Below are 22,119 nucleotides of genomic sequence, written 5' to 3' on the forward strand. Positions count from 1 at the left end.
TGATAGAGCAGACAGGACCTCAGCCTCACATGGTATGTTCCTCAAGGGCTTATTTTTTTTTCCAATTTATTTATTTTCAGAAAGACAAGGGCTTATTTTTCTCTCTGCTAGTTTCGTCAGGATTCGAAGTGCCATGGCACGCTGCCCCGATGCTCCGATCCAGGCAGAAGCATTGCTCCTCGGCAGCGGGTGGGATGGTGTTTGCAGGCTCACAGCTGCGTCCTGCATGCAACTTGCCGAGTCTCTCCCTGGAATTTCCCTCCTCCAAAGAGAGCCTCTTTACTCAAGTTTGTATTTTTTCCCTAAGAACAGCCTGGAGCCAGCAACCTCGTATACGCCTCTATCAACGCCGGGCAAATCCAAGCGCCATCCCAGCTCAAGAGTCCCCCCCACCCCCCGCCACCCCCTGCCCCCTGCCCACCACCCACATGTATCACTAGTGTGTACCTTCGAGACTTCCCTGCCTCAAGTTCAGTATCCAGTGTTCAGGGGTGTGAGTACCCCTGTCTCATACTGACTCCCAGAGAAGGTCACCTTAGACAGTGTTGCTGATAGTAATCTGAAGAAGACTTTATAATGACATTTTTAAACTGTGTCACTTCTTCGGTCTGAATATTTGTTTCCTCCCCGAATCCATTTGTTGAAATTCTTAACACCGAAGGTGATAAAAATAGGTTGATATTTATTGCCTTTGTTCCTTATTAGGAACATTATAATATTTTATACTACTTTGCCATCATGAACGGAACGGAACGGTGTGGTGCCTGGTAAAAGGGACCTGCCGAGCTCCTCATCTCTGGCTGCTATGTGAAGACACAGCAAGAAGGCACCGACTGTGAACCAGAAAGAGGGTCCTTCTTCAACCATACAGGAACTTGCAACTTGGACTTCAGCCTGCAGAACTCTGAGTACGAAATATTTGGTTGTTTAAAGGTAGCCAGGCTGTGGAATTTTGTTACAGCAGCCCTCATAGATGGAGATGAGACCACATGTCTTGCCAATTGTTTGGCCCATCATTTGTACTAAGGAGGCTTGGGTAGCCTCTCCTCCCCCACGCTGCCCCCATGCCGGTTGTTACACTTCCATGGATGAACTGGGATGGGGGAGCAGTGAGGGATAATGCACTTGAGAGCCGAGCAGGGAGTCTTAACAGAAAGAATAAAGGGGCAAGATGATTCTTGCTAAATGCTATGGATGTACTGGAGAACGGAAAGGGTGATGAATCACCAATGTCTGACAGTCCTTTGGGCCTCTCTGCCAGCACACAAACAGAACTCCTGTCTCCTGCAACCAGAAGGGTCAGGACTTGGGTCTCATGGTGAGGGCAAGAAAGCCCTGGATAGCTGATTTCTCACTCGGCAATGCTGCGCTAGCAAAGCCCTGGAAAGGAAGGGAGCGGAAGGAACAGCATCCAGATACGTAGGATGGAGGCATTGGAGTTGATGCTCTAGAGAACCCCAAAACTCCAAATCCCCCTGAACTTTCCAAGCCTAGAGAACTGTCTCTCACCTGCACTTGTGAGAGTCTAGTGGCCACCCTCCAAACCCTCCATCTTTAAAGATAACATAGAGGCCTCTGCCTTACAAGACAACATGAATTCCTACAGGATCTACTCATCTCCACTCACCTCCACCAGAGAAAAACACGGGAAGTGTTGGTTCCTGGAGGAGGTAAGAGGCTACGCCAAGAAGGAACTTTCAAGATGTAGCTGGTGTAATTGCAAGGACCAAGGTAGAAAGGCAGCTGGGATGCTTGCAGTGGTTTCTGGGCAAAAGGGACCACTCTGCTCAAGGTGTGCTGTCTTGCACCCACGGACTCATCCCGATCGAACTGCCTGTCTTCGTTGTGACCACAAGTTCATCTTTCTCTGCCCGGTTCTGTGTCTCACTCCTTCTTGGAGTTCATCCCCAAGAGCACATTCTTCTTTATGAGACAGAGAATCAGTGAAAGTCTTTGCAAACTGGACAACAGAGGACTTGCCTCCAAAAAGTCAATGTTTTGTTTTCTTTTTCTTGTGTACAGGGCATGCATCAGTGTATCAGTGTCCTGGTGCTGCCTTCACAGAGCACCATGGTCTGGATGACTCAAACAACAGGAATTCCTTTCCTTGTCGTCCTGAAGGCTGGAAGTCCAAGATCCAGGTTTCTGCAGGTGGCGTTTCTCCTGAGGCCCTTCTCCGTGGCTTACAGATGTGGCCTCCTTGCCGTGGCCTCATGTGGTCTCTTCTGTGTATATGTCTGCACCCTGACCTCTTCTTGTAAGAACCAGTCACGTTGCACTAGGGGCCCACCCTAATAACCTCGTTTTAAGTTAAGTCACTTCTTTAAAGGCCCGGTCTCCACACACCATCATATTCTCAGATCCTGGAGATAAGACTTCTACATATGGATTTTGCAAGGGACCTGTTCAGCCCACAACTGTGCCAAACAGCATGAGATATAAGAGAGACACATGTGGCAGATAACAAGCTAGTCATCCTTGAACTCTCCAATATCAGTATCCATGCTGGGGAACCCAGCAAAGAAACACAACCATAGTGGATTGGAGGAGTTGCTACGAAGCAGAAGCTTGTAGTATGGTGCTCTGGGAAGACACTGAGCGTCTAAGGGGACCCTGGCAACACTGAGAACATCATTTAATTAAATTAATCCTGTCTTTATCTTATGGCGCGTCATATTAAAGGGAGCCAGCGGGTGTTGGATGTCATGGACAGTGGTGAAGGTGAGAAGAAGACAGAGAACACAGCAGTTATACACGGCTTGTGTCCCCGTGGATGAATGTGATGTTTCCTTTATTGGATATATACAAGTAGTTTGCTAATATTTAAAACTATGCACCAGTGAAAGTAAAAAGTACTATTTAGTTAGCCATTGGGGAAGGCTAGTTTCTGTTTCAGAAATTCACAACTTCAGGAAAACACAAAGAAAAACGAATAATCACCTTTCCCTTTTTAAGAGACAACTTGAGGCAGTGAACTCAACAGAAATGATTTCCTTTAGCGATCCTAAAGATTTAATGTGTCCTGTCAGCAAATTTACCAACCAGGCAGATTAGATATCAGGGTAGGCTTTGGGGTAAGGAAGAACATAATTTCAAGATCGATCTTGCCACTCACTAGGTCTTATATCTGGGGTACGTTGTTCCATTTCTCCAAGCCTCAGGTAAAAAGGAGAAACTTGTAAAACCAGTTATCCACTAGCATCATTCTAATAATCTAATTAGCAGGTTGGGATAAAAACACCTGATGAATTGTAGTTATCAAAGAGCAGTTGTTTTCATTAGCGAAGTGTATGAAATAAACATGATTTCTAATATCCTCTCATTGTATGACTTTAAAAAAATCGACTTGGGGCACCTGGTGGTTCAGTTGGCTGAGTGACTGCCTTCAGCTCAGGTCATGATCCTGGAGTCCTGGGATCCAGTGCCCTGTCAGGCTCCCTGCTCAGCAAGGGGTCTGCTTTTCCCTCTCGCCTTCCCTCTCTACTCCTCTCCTACTCGCTCTCTCTCATTCTCTCCCTCTCTCTCTCAAATAAATAAACAAATAAAATCTTGAGAAGAAAAGAAAAAAATCTACTTTTGCTTAAATCTGACCTAATATGTGTCTGTCAAGGTTTGTATGCACATCTTTCTCCTTAATGTGATTTTCAAGATGGAGGTGAGGAAAATCCCAATTCCTTAATAGAGAAGATAAAAAATAAAGCACATAGGACTGAGAATCGTCACAGTTGGCAAGTCTGTGCTAATGACACCAAGGTTTTCATTCACTCGGGCGTGTCCCTTAAAGAGGAACTTAGAAGTTAATACAGGAAAACAAAAACAAAAACAAAAACAAAACAAAAACACGTGCTGTTAGTTACCAGCAGGAATCAGGTAAGACACTGCAGATATACCCTCAAATGCTTCCCTGCTGAACTACTAAGTAGTTTTCATAGGCATAAATACATAAACCATTGGTCAACAGGATGTAACTTAAATATGAGCACAAACAGAAATGCTCATCACAGTTTTTTTTTTCTTATTTAATAGTGAAATGTAAATTATAATGAAGGTCAACCATGCTGTAGTAAATTCACTCATAATATAAGAAATCTACTAAAGCTACTGCAGAAGGAACTGACATTTTTGCAAAAGTATGTACAGAACAGAACACCATCAAAATAAATATCTAACTACATGTTTTAAATTTTCCGGGAGGTATATGTCCAAATGTTATGATTTTTATCTTTAGGCCATGTAGTCATGTCTTTCTGTATAACTAAGTTTTTACACTAATATGTATTTTTATGTAATTAAGAATATACATTATGAGTAACAGGAAAATAGGAGAAGATATCCGTCTGTTGTGTTTATGAAGTCTCTCACTTTCTGAACACTGTGAAAGCAGAAAGTTGTTCTCTTAACAAAACCTTTTTTTCCCCAATAAAAATATTTATAAGCTTTCTCTTTTTGCAGAGTGTCCAATGACTCTCAATAAAGTTGTTCATAAAGATACAAACACTGAAGTCATCCCTGACACAACCATCATCACTCTGGGGATTTCGCTGTGGTGTGAGTTCTTTGAATTTGGGGTATATGCTCAAATGAACCCCTTTAACCCACTCACCACGTTTATAAGCCTTTCTCTTCCACAGGATCTTGGGTCGTGAGCAACTCCAGATCTTTATACACGTTTCTCTTTTTATGAAGCACTTACAGAATATATTTCTTAAGGATCCTTTCATTCTGGGGCTCCTGGGTGTTTCAGTTAGGCGTCTGCCTTCCGCTCAGGTCAGGAACCCAGGGTCCTGGGATCGAGTCCCACACCAGGGGCCCGGCTCAGAGGGGAGCCTGTTTCTCCCTTTCCTTCACCTCCTCCCCGTGCTTGTGCTCTGTCAAATAAATCAAATCTTAAAAAAAAAAAAAATCATCCTCTTATGCCTTCATGAAGATCACACTCTCATCCTTCCACTGTGAAACGTACTGTAGTTACCACACGGGCCTCTGTTCTGCTGCATCTCAGCCAGCCGCGCTGGCCAACGTGCTCACCGAGGTCTCCGGGAGCAACCTGCGCTCCCAGTGAAGACAGAAGCCCAGGCTGAGGATGTTTCCGTACATGCCTTCCTTCAAATATTTTCTAATGAACAAAATGGCAACTGTTAATAAATGTCCCTTGAGAAGTCATCATTCCCAAGGAGTTGCAAAATAGAAACAGTTGGACATTTTAATTTCTGAAGTCTCTTTTTTGTGAAATCACATTCCATTCTTCTAATGTCGCGAAACGTGAAGCAACGGTCGTCTCCATCAGGAGAACCAGTGTGTCATGGGCAGGAATTGTTGGAGAGCTCTTGTTGAAAGGTCAAAACGCTGTCCCGAATCCCTGATGTCTTCGGCTTCAAGATGTTTGCGTGATCATTCTCAGGCAGTCTCAACCGTAATAAAGATCAGTATGTTCCCGGGGCGCCTGGGTGGCTCAGTGGATTAAGCCGCTGCCTTCAGCTCGGGTCATGATCCCAGGGTCTTGGGATCAAGCCCTGCATCGGGCTCTCTGCTCTGTAGGAAGCCTGCTTCCTCCTCTCTCTCTGCCTGCCTCTCGCCAACTTCTGATCTCTGTCTGTCAAATAAATAAATAAAATAAATCTTAAAAAAAAAAAAATCAGTATGTTCCCAAAGGTAAACCAGGGTTCCAGGTGATTTGGTTTCCAGTGCAATGTTCACTCAATGTTTACAATGCCTAAACCTCCCTTTTGTCCTCCTTTGTGATCTTGTTCCTGCTTTCTTAGGAACTTTCACTCTCTCCACTCACCACCAGTAAAACGGTAATCTGATCTGTACATTTCACTAGCAGGTGGTCAAAGTCACAATCCACAGGAGCGTGAACTCTTATAGGGAAAAGAGCCAATAAAAATTTCCATTAAGTATTCTTTTCTAGGGGCACCTTGGGTAGCTCAGTGGGTTAAGTCTCTACTTCAGCTTAGGTCATAATCTTGGGGTTCTGGCATCGAGTCCCGCATTGGGCTCTCTGCTCGGTGGGGAGCCTGCTTCCCCCTCTCTCTCTGCCTGCCTCTCTGCCTACTTGTGATCTCTCTCTCTCTGTCAAATAAATAAATAAAATCTTTAAAAAAATATTCTTTTTTAGAAAGTACTTTAATAGCAGATTCCCCAGGGATTGAAAATGTTCAGAAGCTCAGACAACAAAACAAAATAAAACAGAACACACAAACAAAAAAACCCCACAAGAATCTTTCCCTACACTGATTTATTCTAAAGTGTGTTTGCCTGAACCATCAAGCACTTTTCTAATTAGTCTCCATAATGGTAAGGTAAAGCATATTGTATACTAAGTCTCTGTTAGTACATTTAGGAAATGTTTTAGAGTATAATAAATAGAAATAAAGATGTGGCTCATAAGTTCCACATAACTTGTACCTAATCGTAGTGAAGAGTATTACACACAGTCCAAAGTATATTCTAAAGATGTCTGATTCTTCATCAATGTTAGAATGTATCATTACAAGGAAACTCTAATACAATTTAAAAATACATAAATATGCTGTCTTCTTTCATAAATGCGCTGTAAATTTGCCTCAGTGTAGAAGAGAGATAAGAAGAAACAAACACCATGCACTGTGAGTAAATTTTGTGAAACATTCCACAATTTTTTAGATTTATGTTGCCATAAACTCTTAGTCCTTACCCAATTAAGCAATATATACAGGACTGGTAAGGTTTTCAAATAGGAAATTTATACCAGACTGTTTCAAATCAACAGGAATTTTGAAGGGTAAAACTATTTTATAAATAAAACTACTAACTGTGTCTTCATGGTAGGGGGGTCCATTTTGACACAAGTCAGGTAGCTAACAGGAATTAATTTCCCTCTGGAGATGATTTCTTGTCAAAAATAAGCAATGAATTAGAAGTGAGAGTATCACATTCTAGTCTTTCTCAGCGGCTAATTGTTTCTGAGACATTAGCTAATTCCCTATCTAGTAAGGTCTTGGTTTCCTTGTCTGCAGGGTGAGTAGTTGGATGTGGTTTTGTTCTCATTTTTTTCGAGTCATTTTATCTGTTTGAATCACATCTCTACTCCCAATGTCTAGAACAAGCTCTAATTCAATTTAACTAATTTGGTAAATAGTTATTGACACTAGTGCAGAATGCAGAGAAAGACACCAGTCTAGGGCTAAAAATGTAACTATGAGCAAAAGCAGACATTGTTTTTGATTTTGATGAAGTCCCAAAAGTTTATTTTCGCTTTTGTTTCCTTTGCCTTTGGAGACATATCTTGAAAGAAGTTGCTGTGGCTGATATCGAAGAGATTACTGCCTATGTTCTCCTCTAGGAGTCTGATGGATTCCTGTCTCACGTTGAGGTCTTTAATCCATTTTGAGTTGACCTTTGTGTACGGTGTAAGAGAATGGTCGAGTTTCATTCTTCTACATATAGCTGTCCAGTTTTCCCAGCACCATTTATTGAAGAGACTGTCTTTTTTCCACTGTATATTTTTCCTGTTTTGTCGAAGATTAATTGACCATAGAATTGAGGGTTCATATCTGGGCTCTCTACTCTGTTCCACTGGTCTATGTGTCTGATTTTATGCCAATACCATGCTGTCTTGGTGATCACAGCTTTGTAATAAAGCTTGAAATCAGGTAATGTGATGCCCCCAGCTTTATTTTTGTTTTTCAACATTTCCTTAGCGATTCGGGGTCTCTTCTGATTCTATACAAATTTTTGGATTATTTGCTCCAGCTCTTTGAAGAATACTGGTGGAATTTTGATCGGAATGGCATTAAAAGTATAGGTTGCTCTAGGCAGTATAGACATTTTAACAATGTTTATTCTTTCGATCCAAGAGCATGGAATGGTCTCCCATCTATTTGTGTCTTCTTCAATTTCTTTCATGAGTGTTCTGTAGTTCCTGGAGTACAGATCCTTTACCTCTTTGGTTAGGTTTATTCCCAGGTATCTTATGGTTCTTGGTGCTATAGTAAATGGAATCGATTCTCTAATTTCCTTTTCTGTATTTTCATTGTTAGAGTATAACAAAGCCACTGATTTCTGCACATTGACTTTGTATCCTGCCACGTTGCTGAATTGCTGTATGAGTTCTAGTAGTTTGGGGGTGGAGTCTTTTGGGTTTTCCATATAAAGAATCGTGTCATCTGCGAAGAGAGAGAGTTTGACTTCTTCTACCAATTTGGATACCTTTTATTTCTCTTTGTTGTCTGATTGCTGTTGCTAGGACTTCTAATACTATGTTGAACAAGAGTGGTGAAAGTGGGCATCCTTGTCTTGTTCCTGATCTCAACGTGAAGGCTGCAAGCTTTTTCCCATTGAGGATGATATTTGCTGTGGGTCTTTCATAGATAGATTTGATGAGGTTCAGGAATGTTCCCTCTATCCCTATACTTTGAAGCGTTTTAATCAGGAATGGATGCTGGATTTTGTCAAATGCTTTTTCTGCATCAATTGAGAGGACCATGTGGTTCTTCTCTCTTCTCATATTAATTTGTTGTATCACATTGATTGATTTGCGAATGTTGAACCATCCTTGTAACCCAGGGATGAATCCCACCTGATCATGGTGGATAATCTTTTTAATGTGCTGTTGGATCCTGTTGGCTAGGATCTTGTCTGCACAGCCAAGGAAACAGTCAAGAAAACAAAGAGGCAACCCACAGAATGGGAGAAGATAATTGCAAATGACAGTACAGACAAAAGGTTTATATCCAGGATCTGTAATGAACTCCTCAAACTCAACCCACACGAAACAGGCAAACATATCAAAAAATGGGCAGAAGATATGAACAGACACTTCTCCAATCAAGACATACAAATGACTATCAGACACATGAAAAAATGTTCATCATCACTAGCCATCAGGGAGATTCAAATTAAAACCACATTGAGATATCACCTTACACCAGTTAGAATGGCCAAAATTAACAAAACAGGAAACAACATGTGTTGGAGAGGATGTGGAGAAAGGGGAACCCTCTTCCACTGTTGGTGGAAATGCAAGTTGGTGCAGCCTCTTTGGAGAACAGTGTGGAGATTCCTCAAGAAATTAAAAATAGAGCTTCCCTATGACCCTGCCATTGCACTACTGGGTATTTACCCCAAAGATCCAGATGGAGTGAAAAGAAGGGCCATCTGTACCCCAATGTTTATAGCAGCAATGGCCACGGTCGCAAAACTGTGGAAAGAACCAAGATGCCCTTCAACAGATGAATGGATAAGGAAGATGTGGTCCATATACACTATGGAGTATTATGCCTCCATCAGAAAGGATGAATACCTAACTTTTGTAGCAACATGGACGGGACTGGAAGAGATTATGCAGAGTGAAATAAGTCAAGCACAGAGAGTCAATTATCATATGGTTTCACTTATTTGTGGAGCCTAACAAATATCATGGAGGACAAGGGGTGTTAGAGAGGAGAAGGGAGTTGGGGTAAATTGGAAGGGGAGGTGAACCAGGAGAGACTATGGACTCTGAAAAACAATCTGAGGGGTTTGAAGTGGCGGGGGGGTGGGAAGTTGGGGTACCAGGTGGTGGGTATTATGGAGGACACAGACTGCATGGAGCACTGGGTGTGGTGAAAAAATAATGAATAATGTTTTTCTGAAAATAAATAAATTGGAAAAAAAAGCAGACATTGTTCAGAGCATTTTCATGGTTACCAAACAGTGGGAAACAGTCAAAGATTTTAGCAAGAACATATGAGTCCAAAGCACAATTTGAATCAATCTAAAAATTTCAGAATTTTATTTAATGACCAGTAAAAAGTGATTTTATACCATGAATTTCCCCATTAAAGTTTTCACTTGCAGGTTCTTGAGGAATTGTATATTTTTTTTAGTAAAACAATTCATACTTCTTCCAATCCCTCCAACTTCCACTAGTAATTATTAATTATCTTAGTATATTTTTCCATAGGTACATTTTAGGACAAACTTCAGTCCTGTTTTGAAAAGGTCAGTCCAATTATTCTACCCAGCATTTTAAATATGAAGTTGGCTAGTGTTTCTTTCATAAGAGATGATTCTATGTTCAAGATAATATAAAGTCCTTTGTCTTCATATACCAGTAAAGTCCAATCTTGGGGTTAGTGCTTGGGCTTTAATTTAGAAGTGCTATAAAATGTAGCCTTGATTTACCTGCCTCCATAGGATCATCTACTAGGCACCTGTCTTGTTCAGACTGAGATGAAATTCTATGAGAGGGGAGTGAGAGGAACTGATATTTATTAAATGTCCATAGCAGAAGATAATAGATCTTGGAGTCCAAGTACCAGAAGCTTCCAAATAGACCTTACTAACAAAGATTTTCTCATGACCACTCATTTTTAATCCCTCCATAATTGGTAAAAAAAAAAAATTGCAATAGTATTAGCAAATGAGACTGGTGTGTTCTCTTCAGCTATAAATTAGAGTTGGTATCGGTATGTGGTATCCTTGCACAGCATAATGGGTCATAACACAGGCTTACAGTGACATCACAGTGATGGTCCCTCACATATCTGATGGCTCAGTTCCGTGACATGTAATAACAGCCGAGTACTGAGATGCATGTATTAGTCTGTAGGGACACGATATATTTCCCTAACATAATAAGAAAAATTACAATAACATTTAAAGGTCTTGTGGTTAGATAAGGTTTCTTTTATTCTATTATTGTGATTTTCTCATGTTAAAATACTTTAAAACATGGCTAAAGTGAAGCAGATCAGGATCCAAATAATCAAGTTACCGATACAGACACCAATAGTTGACAAAATACTCGATAAACATTACTACATTTCACCCTTGAGATATGTGATGGTGATTTCATTTTACAGAAATTGGTGCCTCAGTACTGGGTATTTACCCCAAAGATACAGATGTAGTGAAAAGAAGGGCCATCTGTACCCCAATGTTTATAGCAGCAATGGCCATGGTCGCCAAACTGTGGAAAGAACCAAGATGCCCTTCAACAGATCAATGGTAAGGAAGATGTGGTTCATATACACTATGGAGTATTATGCCTCCATCAGAAAGGATGAATACCCAACTTTTGTAGCAACATGGACGGGACTGGAGGAGATTATGCTGAGTGAAATAAGTCAAGCACAGAGAGTCAATTATCATATGGTTTCACTTATTTGTGGAGCATAACAAATAGCATGGAGGACAAGGGGAGATGGAGAGGAGAAGGGAATTGGGGAAAATTGGAAGGGGAGGTGAACCATGAGAGACTATGGACTCTGAAAAACAATCTGAGGGTTTTGAAGGGGCGGGGGGTGGGAGGTTGGGAGAACCAGGTTGTGGGTATTGGAGAGGGCATGGATTGCATGGAGCACTGGGTGTGGTGCAAAAACAATGAATAGTGTTACACTGAAAAAAAAATTAAAAAATTAAAAAAAAAGAAATTGGTGCCTCAGGGCTCAGTAATTTTTCAGTAGCATTATAATCACTGAATTCCCACTCTGCCACATATTCTCAGATTTTAAGAACCCATGTTATTTCCATACCAAAGACCCTTTAGTTAGTGCTTAGTGTTGGGGTAGGAATGAGATTCATGGCATCCGATTTCCAATCAAGGGCCACTGCCATCACATACGTGAGACTTTCTCAATCTATCCTTAAGGAATTTTTCCCGCTTTTAATCTTTTCATATATAAGTTTCTCCCACTAGACTATAATCTTCTTGAAGATAACCCATCACTTTATCATCCATTGTTTCTAGGACAGAACACAAGTTTGCTTAGATAATCACTCAAACGCAAGTGTCCTCTTTCCACTTTGTCGTGCAGGTTTGAAATTCATTACCTTATCGCTGAGCAACAACGTAATGATGTGGACTACCTGATAAACGAATTCCATGTCTCCTCGAAAACCACATTTCCACCCAAGATTGAAAACTTATTTTTGCTCTTTTAAGGGAATTCAGCCACATAAGGATTACAATAGTTGTACACGAAAAAGATTTTGCCAAATTCAAGACTCAAATTCAGGGAATTAATGATAATTTCCTTCCTCTGACTCATCCTCTTTCTGAATGTGATCTAGTTTTTATGAGGGGGAATTGAGAGTTCAGCTCTTATCATCCTTGCCTTGTCTTGACCTGGTCTTTTCTGTCTTCTGATGCTTCCCAGACCCCTGTGTATCTTCCCGTGGGCTCTAGGTCTAGGGCTCTTGTAACTTGTGGTCTTGCCAACAGGGCCACTGCACAGAGCCACGCCCCACTGTCTCACTCCTTGACTCTCCATGGTGTGACTGGTCCACAAATCCTCAGGGCTTTTGCATCTCTTCTTGCACTGTGCTCCTACACTCCTGACCGTAGAGTCTCCTCGGTCTCTGTTACAAGAACTCTCTGGCCAGAACACTAACTCTCAATTCTTAGGCACCTTCTGTGTCTCCCATGAGGCTCTCGGAACTTCACTGGCTCAGTTTCATTCACGCTGGAAAGTTGGAGAAAGAATATTGAGATGGAACATGTACTGGGCTTTCTCAGGTTTGTCCCCTAAGCAGGTCACACTGCCTCATCTATCCTACTGCATGGAGATCCTTTGAAGGATTCCAGTCAGAAAGAGGAGGCAAGATTCTCCTGATGGTGAACCCACAAAACTTATTTGGGATCTGTAATCCCCCTGAATCTCACTGGGGCCTTCCAAGAAAGAGCAAGGCGTGGGAACCCAGATCGCACATTACTGTTCATACTTTCTTTCCTTCTCTCAGATCTCTGCATACCTCTTCACCCTACACTGGGACCAAGGAATGGTTTATATGAACCTCTTGAAAAATGTGAGAAAACTGGTCTTTTTTTCATCTTACCAATGCTATGAAATAAAGTAAAAATGTCTACAATCACTTTACCAAACTCTTCTCTTGTTATTTAAATTCCAGACTTGAGGCTTCACTTTTCTGAAGTTTTATATGTTGATGGTCTGTCTTATGAGCTTTTAAAAGTCTAATTTAAACACTAAACTTGAAAAGTGATGTCTTTGCTCTTGGCAAGGTTCCTTCTTTACCAAGAACCAAGTGAAGAATTGTAATGCTTTGTGAATTGTACCTGTATGTCTCAACATTTTCCAGAAAGTGATCCAATCTGCTTCTCTCAATAACGTTTATTAATTTATCAACAAATATTCACTGAGTAACTATTATGTGCCAGACATTTGCAAAGAATGGGTTATGATAGAGCATATAAAATACAGGATATTTTTTTAAAAAATCAACAAAGCAATAAAAACATTCACAAAACCAAGCACTCCTAATGATTTTGAACATCTGAAAGTCCACATACAGATTTGTGGTGGTCACCAGTATTGGAACCCTGAATTACAAAATTCCACGACTTCAGTGTCAGAGTAGCATGAACAAAGACAGTTCATATTTACATATTACTCTAATTATTGCAAAATTTCTCACAGCTTCTCTAGCCATTGGTGTATCCCATGCTAGCAGGTTTATGCATAAACTCCTGTTAACCAGCCACCTTGCCTCATTTCCACGACCTAAAGAATGATAGGATTCCCCTTTTAATGTGTGGTGTTTCCTCGTCACACTGAATCCTGTGTAAAAGTTTCGTGGGAGAGTCAAAGAGTATCAACCCCCCTCCTATGTTTTCTCTATGTTGTAACAGAGATCTATTTAAGGAAATTCACTTCTTGTGTACTCTATTTACCAGCCGATGAAACTGAATAATTATTTGTTCATGAAGAATATCTACATTTGATCATTAAGTGCTTTTCAAAATCTATCATCATAAATTATTTTAAAATGTGTAACAGGACTCTGATAGTTTAAAGTTATTCATAAAATATAGGAAATATAAAATAAAAGTAAATACAGTTTCAGAAATACCTTAGTGTTACTTTTTTTTTTTTTTTTTAACATTTCTGGATGCTTCCAGCTGGATTAAAATGATGAAAGGTCTGGAAAAATTAGATTTGTTTCAAAAAGAAAAGAATTTATTTTTCTATTACATAGCTTCTAAGAAAGAGGGGACTTGAGCTAAAATGACCTTTTCATTTCCCTTTGACGGTTACTGTTAGTTAGATATCTAAACAACATTTCATGTTCTCCAGGGACTTGTATAGAAGCCCGATTCCCAGGAAGAGTGTTACTTCTATATGTCCCAGAGATTTTATTTAAAGCATACAAATGATGTCTGAACAACTCTTAAAATCTGGAATCTGTCTAAATGGTCCATTTAGAAGTGAATGGAACTTGTACAGTAATATTCCAACAACCATTCTATGTGTTTTATTTCATTTTTTAAATTCAATTAGCCAACATATAGTATATCATTAGTTTTTGATATAATATTCAATGATTCATTCGTTGCATATAATTCCTAGTGCACTACCTGTTTACTTACCATTTAAGGTGGAAAGCAGAAGGGGGTGTGGATTGGAGAGAAGGGTGGCAGATAAGGATAGAAAGGAGTAGTAACAAAACAAACAACCAGAAAGAGCTACTCTCAGGTTTTTCTGGTGGAAATTTTGCATTGTTATGTGGAGATCTCTGATACAATGTGTCTCTGACTCTTCCTTGTCTCGGTGGAGAGCCAGAGTCTCCAGGTAGCAGTTTACACTGTCACTGCTGAGTGCAGACTTTCTGGAAACTTCTGGTGAAAAGAAGGGGACCACCACCCTCTGAATGCAAGACCTCTTTGCTCACCTTTGGACACAATCCCTAGGCACAAGCAGCTCAAATGTTAGAAAAGGATTGTTACATTTTATGTGTCAAGACAACAATGTTATTCAGAAAACACTATCTCTAGAAAAGCTGCATTAACGTTCTAGTGATATCTCCTCAGATAGCTCTTAACAGATGTAAAACATTGAGAAGCTATTGTTTTTCCTCTACAATCCTGTGCTTCGACAGGCTTCACACTGTAGATCCGCAGGGATTTCTTTTTCTTAAAATAAAGGAGGGTTTTTAAAGTCATATGTATAAAATTGGTGACACGGATGCCTCTGAATGTACATGGTGAAGTGTATTTCTGATTCATGTTATCCCGGTCATTTCCTAAAATTGCGATTGGAAACAGCTCTTTTTTTGCACATTTCTTTTAATGGCCAAAACTGAATGAAATTCAATTACCAAAAAAATAGTCTGTGAGTTTCAATTTTGCATGTCCTGTTACTTTTTGAATTTGGAGTTCTGCTCACTCATTCTCAAGTTATTGTGTTATCTGGATCAATTGTATTGGTATGTTCGCACAACTGTGAAATAGTTTCATGGATGCAGGATGAAACAAATGTCCCAGCTGAGCACTTACAGGCGGTGGGGGGTGGCAAAATTGAAGTGGGGTTATTGCTCATCTCTTGCCAAACTTTTTTCTGTTTTGTTTCGTTTCCATTGAGATTCAGGGATGGACAGAAGACATATCACCTGTTGCCTGTGAGACAGATTCCTCCCACTTTTCCTTTATTCACATCATGCTTAAGCAAATGGATTGTGAAAACAGAACTGTAAGTAGTTTTTTTTTTTCAATTTATTTATTTTCAGAAAAACATTATTCATTATTTTTTCACCACACCCAGTGCTCCATGCAAGCCGTGCCCTCTATAATACCCACCACCTGGTACCCCAACCTCCCACACCCCCGCCACTTCAAACCCCTCAGATTGTTTTTCAGAGTCCATAGTCTCTCCTGGTTCACCTCCCCTTCCAATTTACCCAAATTCCCTACTCCTCTCTAACGCCCCTTGTCCTCCATGCTATTTGTTATGCTCCACAAATAAGTGAAATCATATGATAATTGACTCTCTCTGCTTGACTTATTTCACTCAGCATAATCTCTTCCAGTCCCGTCCATGTTGCTACAAAAGTTAGGTATTCATCCTTTCTGATGAAGGCATAATACTCCATAGTGTATATGGACCACATCTTCCTTACCATTGATCTGTTGAAGGGCATCTTGGTTCTTTCCACAGTTTTGCGACCGTGGCCATTGCTGCTATAAACATTGGGGTACAGATGGCCCTTCTTTTCACTCCATCTGGATCTTTGGGGTAAATACCCAGTAGTGCAATGGCAGGGTCATAGGGAAGCTCTATTTTTAATTTCTTGAGGAATCTCCACACTGTTCTCCAAAGAGGCTGCACCAACTTGCATTTCCACCAACAGTGGAAGAGGGTTCCCCTTTCTCCACATCCTCTCCAACACATGTTGTTTCCTGTTTTGTTAATTTTGGCCATTCTAACTGGTGTAAGGTGATATCTCAATGTGGTTTTAATTTGAATCTCCCTGATGGCTAGTGATGATGAGCATTTTTTCATGTGTCTGATAGCCATTTGTATGTCTCGATTGGAGAAGTGTCTGTTCATATCTTCTGCCCATTTTTTGATGTGTTTGCCTGTTTCGTGTGGGTTGAGTTTGCGGAGTTCATTACAGATCCTGGATATCAACCTTTTGTCTGTACTGTCATTTGCAATTATCTTCTCCCATTCCGTGGGTTGCCTCTTTGTTTTCTTGACTGTTTCCTTTGCTGTGCAGAAGCTTTTGATTTTGATGAAGTCCCAGAAGTTTATTTTCACTTTTGTTTCCTTTGCCTTTGGAGACGTATCTTGAAAGAAGTTGCTGTGGCTGATATCGAAGAGATTACTGCCTATGGTCTCCTCTAGGATTCTAATGGATTCCTGTCTCACGTTGAGGTCTTTTATCCATTTTGAGTTGATCTTTGTGTACGGTGTAAGAGAATGGTCGAGTTTCATTATTCTACATATAGCTGTCCAGTTTTCCCAGCACCATTTATCGAAGCGAATGTCTTTTTTCCACTGTCTATTTTTTCCTGTTTTGTCAAAGATTAATTGACCATAGAGTTGGGGGTCCATATCTGGGCTCTCTACTCTGTTCCACTGGTCTATGTGTCTGTTTTTATGCCAGTACCATGCTGTCTTGGTGATCACATCTTTGTAATAAAGCTTGAACTGTAAGTAGTTTTAACAAGAACGTGGATAGATAGTTCTCTGTTAAAACTCACACACACTATTTTAAACAAATGATTTGCAAAGTCATTTTGTTTGAATAACTTATGATTTGGTTGTTACACTTAAAATATGGCCAATGGCTGATTGCTTGTGGCTTATTCAGAAATTGTGTAGTGATTCCACTCTACAAAGGAAAAGGGCTATGGGTATATATATTCAAATAATGCCATTTCTACTTATGAATTTATGTTTGATGTTTGTATAATTAATTTTTCTAACTCTTTATCAAACAAAAATATTTTCCTGATTACATTCCATTCATCTCAGAGATGGGTAAAAGGACCTCAGGGAACCCAGGAGACTGGGAGTCACAGGCTTTGCCAAATGATAATCACATCTGATCTTTAATTTATTTATAATTACTTTATTTTTTAAAATTTTATTTTTTAAGTACTCTCTACACCCAATGTGGGACTTGAACTCACAACCCTGAGATCAAGAGTCATGGGATGCTCTGACTGAACCTGTCAGGCACCTGTACATCTGATTTTGTTAAAATCTCCCTCCAGCATAGTCTCTGTATTATACCGGTATTAGGAGAAATCATTTTTATGGTGTTGAAAAGAGATGAACCAATTCGAAGTTTACATATATTCTGTTCTACAACTTCCATGGGCACATAAGTTAGCTCTTTCTACAAAGACATTTTTTTGTTCACAGATAACAATAAATGAGAATGTGCTAATGGCATCTGCCATTAATTGCCGCGGATACTGACCCTCTCCTTAACTACTCTGTATGGCCTCCCTGAGCCTGTTTTGATGAGGTACCATCCTTGGGCCTGTCCTCAAGAGACCAAGTTTGGCAAGGTTCCTGCTAAGTCAATTTATGCAGAATCCATCCTATCTATGATATTTCCTTTTAGTAATTTTCCAAGCACGACCACAGCCTGCTCCTCGGCTATACACCCCTGCCTTTCCTTGCATTCAGAGTAGAGCCCAAACTCCCACCCATGCTGCAAAACCCCACTGCTGTGGTCCTTACTCCTATGGTGGCAGTCCAGAATGAAGCCTGTTTTCCAAGTGTCATGAAGATTTCTTTCCTTGATAACTACTTCTGCTTAATGCACTTTTGCATGCTGCATGTGGGTATAAAACTGAAATTTAGCAAGTCGGTGGACAGAAACCCAAAGTTACTTTTTTTGATGTAACATTTCTCTGTCAATTATTTTCTAGACTACTTACAAAGGGTACCAAACATCATTTTAAGAATGTAAAGTTTCTGGGGCGCCTGGGTGGCTCAGTGGGTTAAGCCGCTGCCTTCGGCTCAGGTCATGATCTCAGGGTCCTGGGATCGAGTCCCGCATCGGGCTCTCTGCTCAGCAGGGAGCCTGCTTCCTCCTCTCTCTCTCTCTCTCTGCCTGCCTCTCTGCCTACTTGTGAGCTCTCTCTGTCAAATAAATAAATAAAATCTTAAAAAAAAAAAGAATGTAAAGTTTCTTCCAGATGATCTGGGAGAGGACAAAATCATGTATTTATTCAGTGAGTACTTAGTAATTGCTTACGCTAGGGGCTGTGAATGCCGTAGCAAAAACAGCACATGGTCCCTGCTTGCAGAAGGCCTGAGATTGGTCATTGAGCTGGACATAACATGTGGTGATAAACTATATTAACGTGTTGTTAGAGTGATATTCAGGGTTTAGTTGGAGTAGAGAATAGGACAGAACCCAACTCAGACTGAGGAATGGGCAGTAAGGGAAATATTTCTGAAAATGGTGCCAGGGCCAAGTCTTCAAAAACAGGATGAGTAGGTGATGGACAGACCAAAGACACACGAGCTGGCATTCCAGCAAGAGGGAACCCAATGGTGGGTCCTTTACGATCACGCAGAAAAGTATGTATCATTGGTTAATGTAAAGGGGATCAGTGGCCGGATAGCCCAGGTCCTGCTGTGTCATGTGAAGGCACATGGCCTTTAAATTTAAAAAGAATTCATTGTTTTTATCTTATATAACTTTGACAGTGATACAGATTCATTTTTTAGGTAGATTTTCTCATGGTTATGTAGAAAGCAAGATTGGAGGCTCGGAGTCTAACCGTTCCTATACGTGTACTTCGGCAGAACAGAATCAAGGGTGAGAAGCTGGCCATGGGCGCTGAAAGTGAAGATGAAGAGCGAAGGACAGAGTTGAGATTTTTAATGTTGTACTACAGAGTCCAAGAACTGACTGAATATGGTGCTCAGGCAGGGCAGGTGTCCAGAAGGGAAAACTACTAAAGCCAGTGACCTCATCAAAGTTAGGAGTGGCGTGTGGGGAACGCAGTCCCTCCTGAGGCTCTGCTATACATTCTGCTAATGGAAAAGTGACTAAGAGAAGAGTGTATGGACATTCGATGAAGAATTACTGATGGTTGATATTCAGCATCTAGTAGGTATGCTGGTTCCTCTGATCTAACCTATGACTGTTTTGAGTAAGTCCAAGACAAATTCAATTAATCCTTTCAGTCTTCATGGCATAACTCAAAGGGGTCTACAGATAATCAGCCAAGCCCTGGAAGCATACAGGGAGAGTATGATTTAGCCAACATCATACATCCTGTATTGTGGAGAGCATCGCTCACGTTCCAATAGAGTCAATACATGTGCGCTTTCCATATTGCCATCATGGCATCTGTTGTAACTCCACAGTGTCCCAAATTTTGACCACATATTTACGTCTTTCACAAAGCGTGATGTAATCATTTCTTTCATCATTTTATTCTTTTCTCTTCTCAAGGGGAAATAATCCTTACTGTTTACTTCATGAGATTGCTACCGTTTCGTTTTCAAGCTTTCTCCAAATGTTTTATCACATCCAGTGCAGCCAAAAGTCAACTCTCTGAATCATGGTTCTGCCTTCTTTAAAGGGTTTCTGGAGTCATCTATTTTCTTCTCTACAAAACAACCCCGACTTAGTTTTTTAAAAAGATTTATTTACTTGAGAGAGAGAGAACATGAGCAGAGGGGGAGAAGGAGAAGGAAATGATCTCAAGCACACTCTGTGTTGAGCTCTGAGCCTCACCTGGGGCTCGGTTTCATGATCCTGAGATCCTGAGATCAGGTTTCAGCTGAGCTGAAACCAAGAGTGGGATATGCTTAACCAACTGAGCTACCCAGGCACGCCTTCACTACTTAGTTTTTAATAGCTACTTTGCATGCAAAGTGTATATTTATATTTTGGAAAATTTTTTAAATCTGTAATTGGAAATAGGCAAAAAATTAGTTTTATGATTTAAATATATTGACTCAGCACATCTTACTTATATGAACATGATATGTTGATTTGATTTTTTTTATACCAAATAAATATTTTATCATGCACCTTGGCAGTCATTCAGTCTGCTAGATTGAATATTCTGAATTATGTCAAGGGCAGGCAAAAGCATAAAACCACACAAAAAGATTACAGTGGAGAATTGATCATAGGATCTTGTATTTTTTAAGACTTAATTTTTAGAATAATTTTAGGTTCAAAGCAGGACTGAGAGGCAGATACATTCCCACATACTCCCTGCCCCTCACCTGAGCAGCCTCTCCCGCTGTCAGTATCCCTCACCATATGGTACATTTGTTATGACCAATGAACCCACAGTAATACCTGATTATCAGCTAGAGTCAGTAAGTTTATACCAGGGTCACTCTTGTGTGGTCCATTATAAGGACTTGGATTAATGAATAATGACATGTGCCCATCACTACAGTACCCATAGAGCACTCTCTCTACCCTAAAAAATGTTTTTGTATTTTTATTTCTTAAATCTCCCTAAAATACAGTAAGCAGCTATTTTGAAAGGAAAATAATGCAACAATAACATGCACTTTGAGGGGAGCTACAGTAAGAAAAGCAGTACTATGGAAAGGATATGGTAGATTAATAACTTACTCAGTAGATCCTAAAAAGCCAAACGACATTGAAGTCATCGTATTTTTGTGGAAGAACTCCTATTCCCTGGAAGCTGGTAAGAAGGCTGGGCTATAAACAGAAAGATCTGGTGAAATTCTGGACCGCAGTTAGGTGGCCCTCCCCTTCCAGCTCATCATGCCAGCTTCTGTCCTCTCTTTTGGCAGAAGAACAGATAATTATCTTATGGACAAGGCAGATTCTAGGAACCCTAGAGTTTAACGTTTCAGGACCAGCTGAGGGTGGTACATTCATCTTGAAAGTAGAGGACGTAAGTAAATGTTTACACACAGGAAGGTGAGACTCACAATCTTCTCCCTCTAATCAAATCCTACCACTCCATCCTCATATTTTTAAATTATTACTTTAAGAGTAGTGGAGTCTTTTATTCACATCAAAATGATACCAAATCGTGAGGGGACAGACAGCAAAATGAAAAGTCTCAGCATTTATAATATTTAATTTAATTCCATATGTAAGACAGTTTTCATTCAGTACAACTCAATATACCCACCTGTATCCATTTTCATGATTGCACTAAATTATTTGACAAGTATTCAAAAGAAATAGCTTCTTGGCGACTGTTGGAATTTGGAAGCAGTTTCCAAAGAGTCGAAGAAGCTCTTGGGTTTTGAAAGAGTTCTAAGTAATCTCAGTGAGGACTTGTAAATAACCTTAGTGGGTGTCCAGGAATGCCTTGGGTAATCAAGTGTGAAGAAACTTTGAGTGTTGTCTGGAATTCTTTCAGCTTGACAGCAACTCCACAGCAAAGCTGTGTCTATAAAGATTCTCAACGGGGACAGCCAGTGACAGTACCCACTTTTACTGTTTTTTTTTCAGAGGTGGATGGAATAATGAGGATCATTATTCTCTGATCTAATAGCCGGTCAACAAAGAAAATGTGGTCATGACATTATACACAATTGTCTGTCGAAGATGAAACTAGCCCTGTGTTTGAGCAACAAAGTCACAGAATGAATGGATGCCTTAGTTTTTAAAGATGAATCCTAACATGAAACTTATTATTTATAGCAAACTACTGATTCATGAGGATATTCAATTTGTAGGGTTTGATCTCAAAACAAGATTACCAGGGCACCTGGGTGGCTCAGTGGGTTAAGCCTCTGCCTTCAGCTCAGGTCATGATCTCAGGGTCTTGGGATTGAGCCCTGCATCAGGCTCTCTGCTCAGCAGGGAGCCTGCTTCTCCCTCTCTCTCTGCCTCTCTGCCTACCTGTGATCCCTCTCTCTCTGTTGATTAAATAAAATTTAA

Source organism: Neovison vison, chromosome 11 (assembly GCF_020171115.1).
Source record: "Neovison vison isolate M4711 chromosome 11, ASM_NN_V1, whole genome shotgun sequence".
In the NCBI taxonomy this organism is placed as follows: Eukaryota; Metazoa; Chordata; class Mammalia; order Carnivora; family Mustelidae; genus Neogale; species Neogale vison.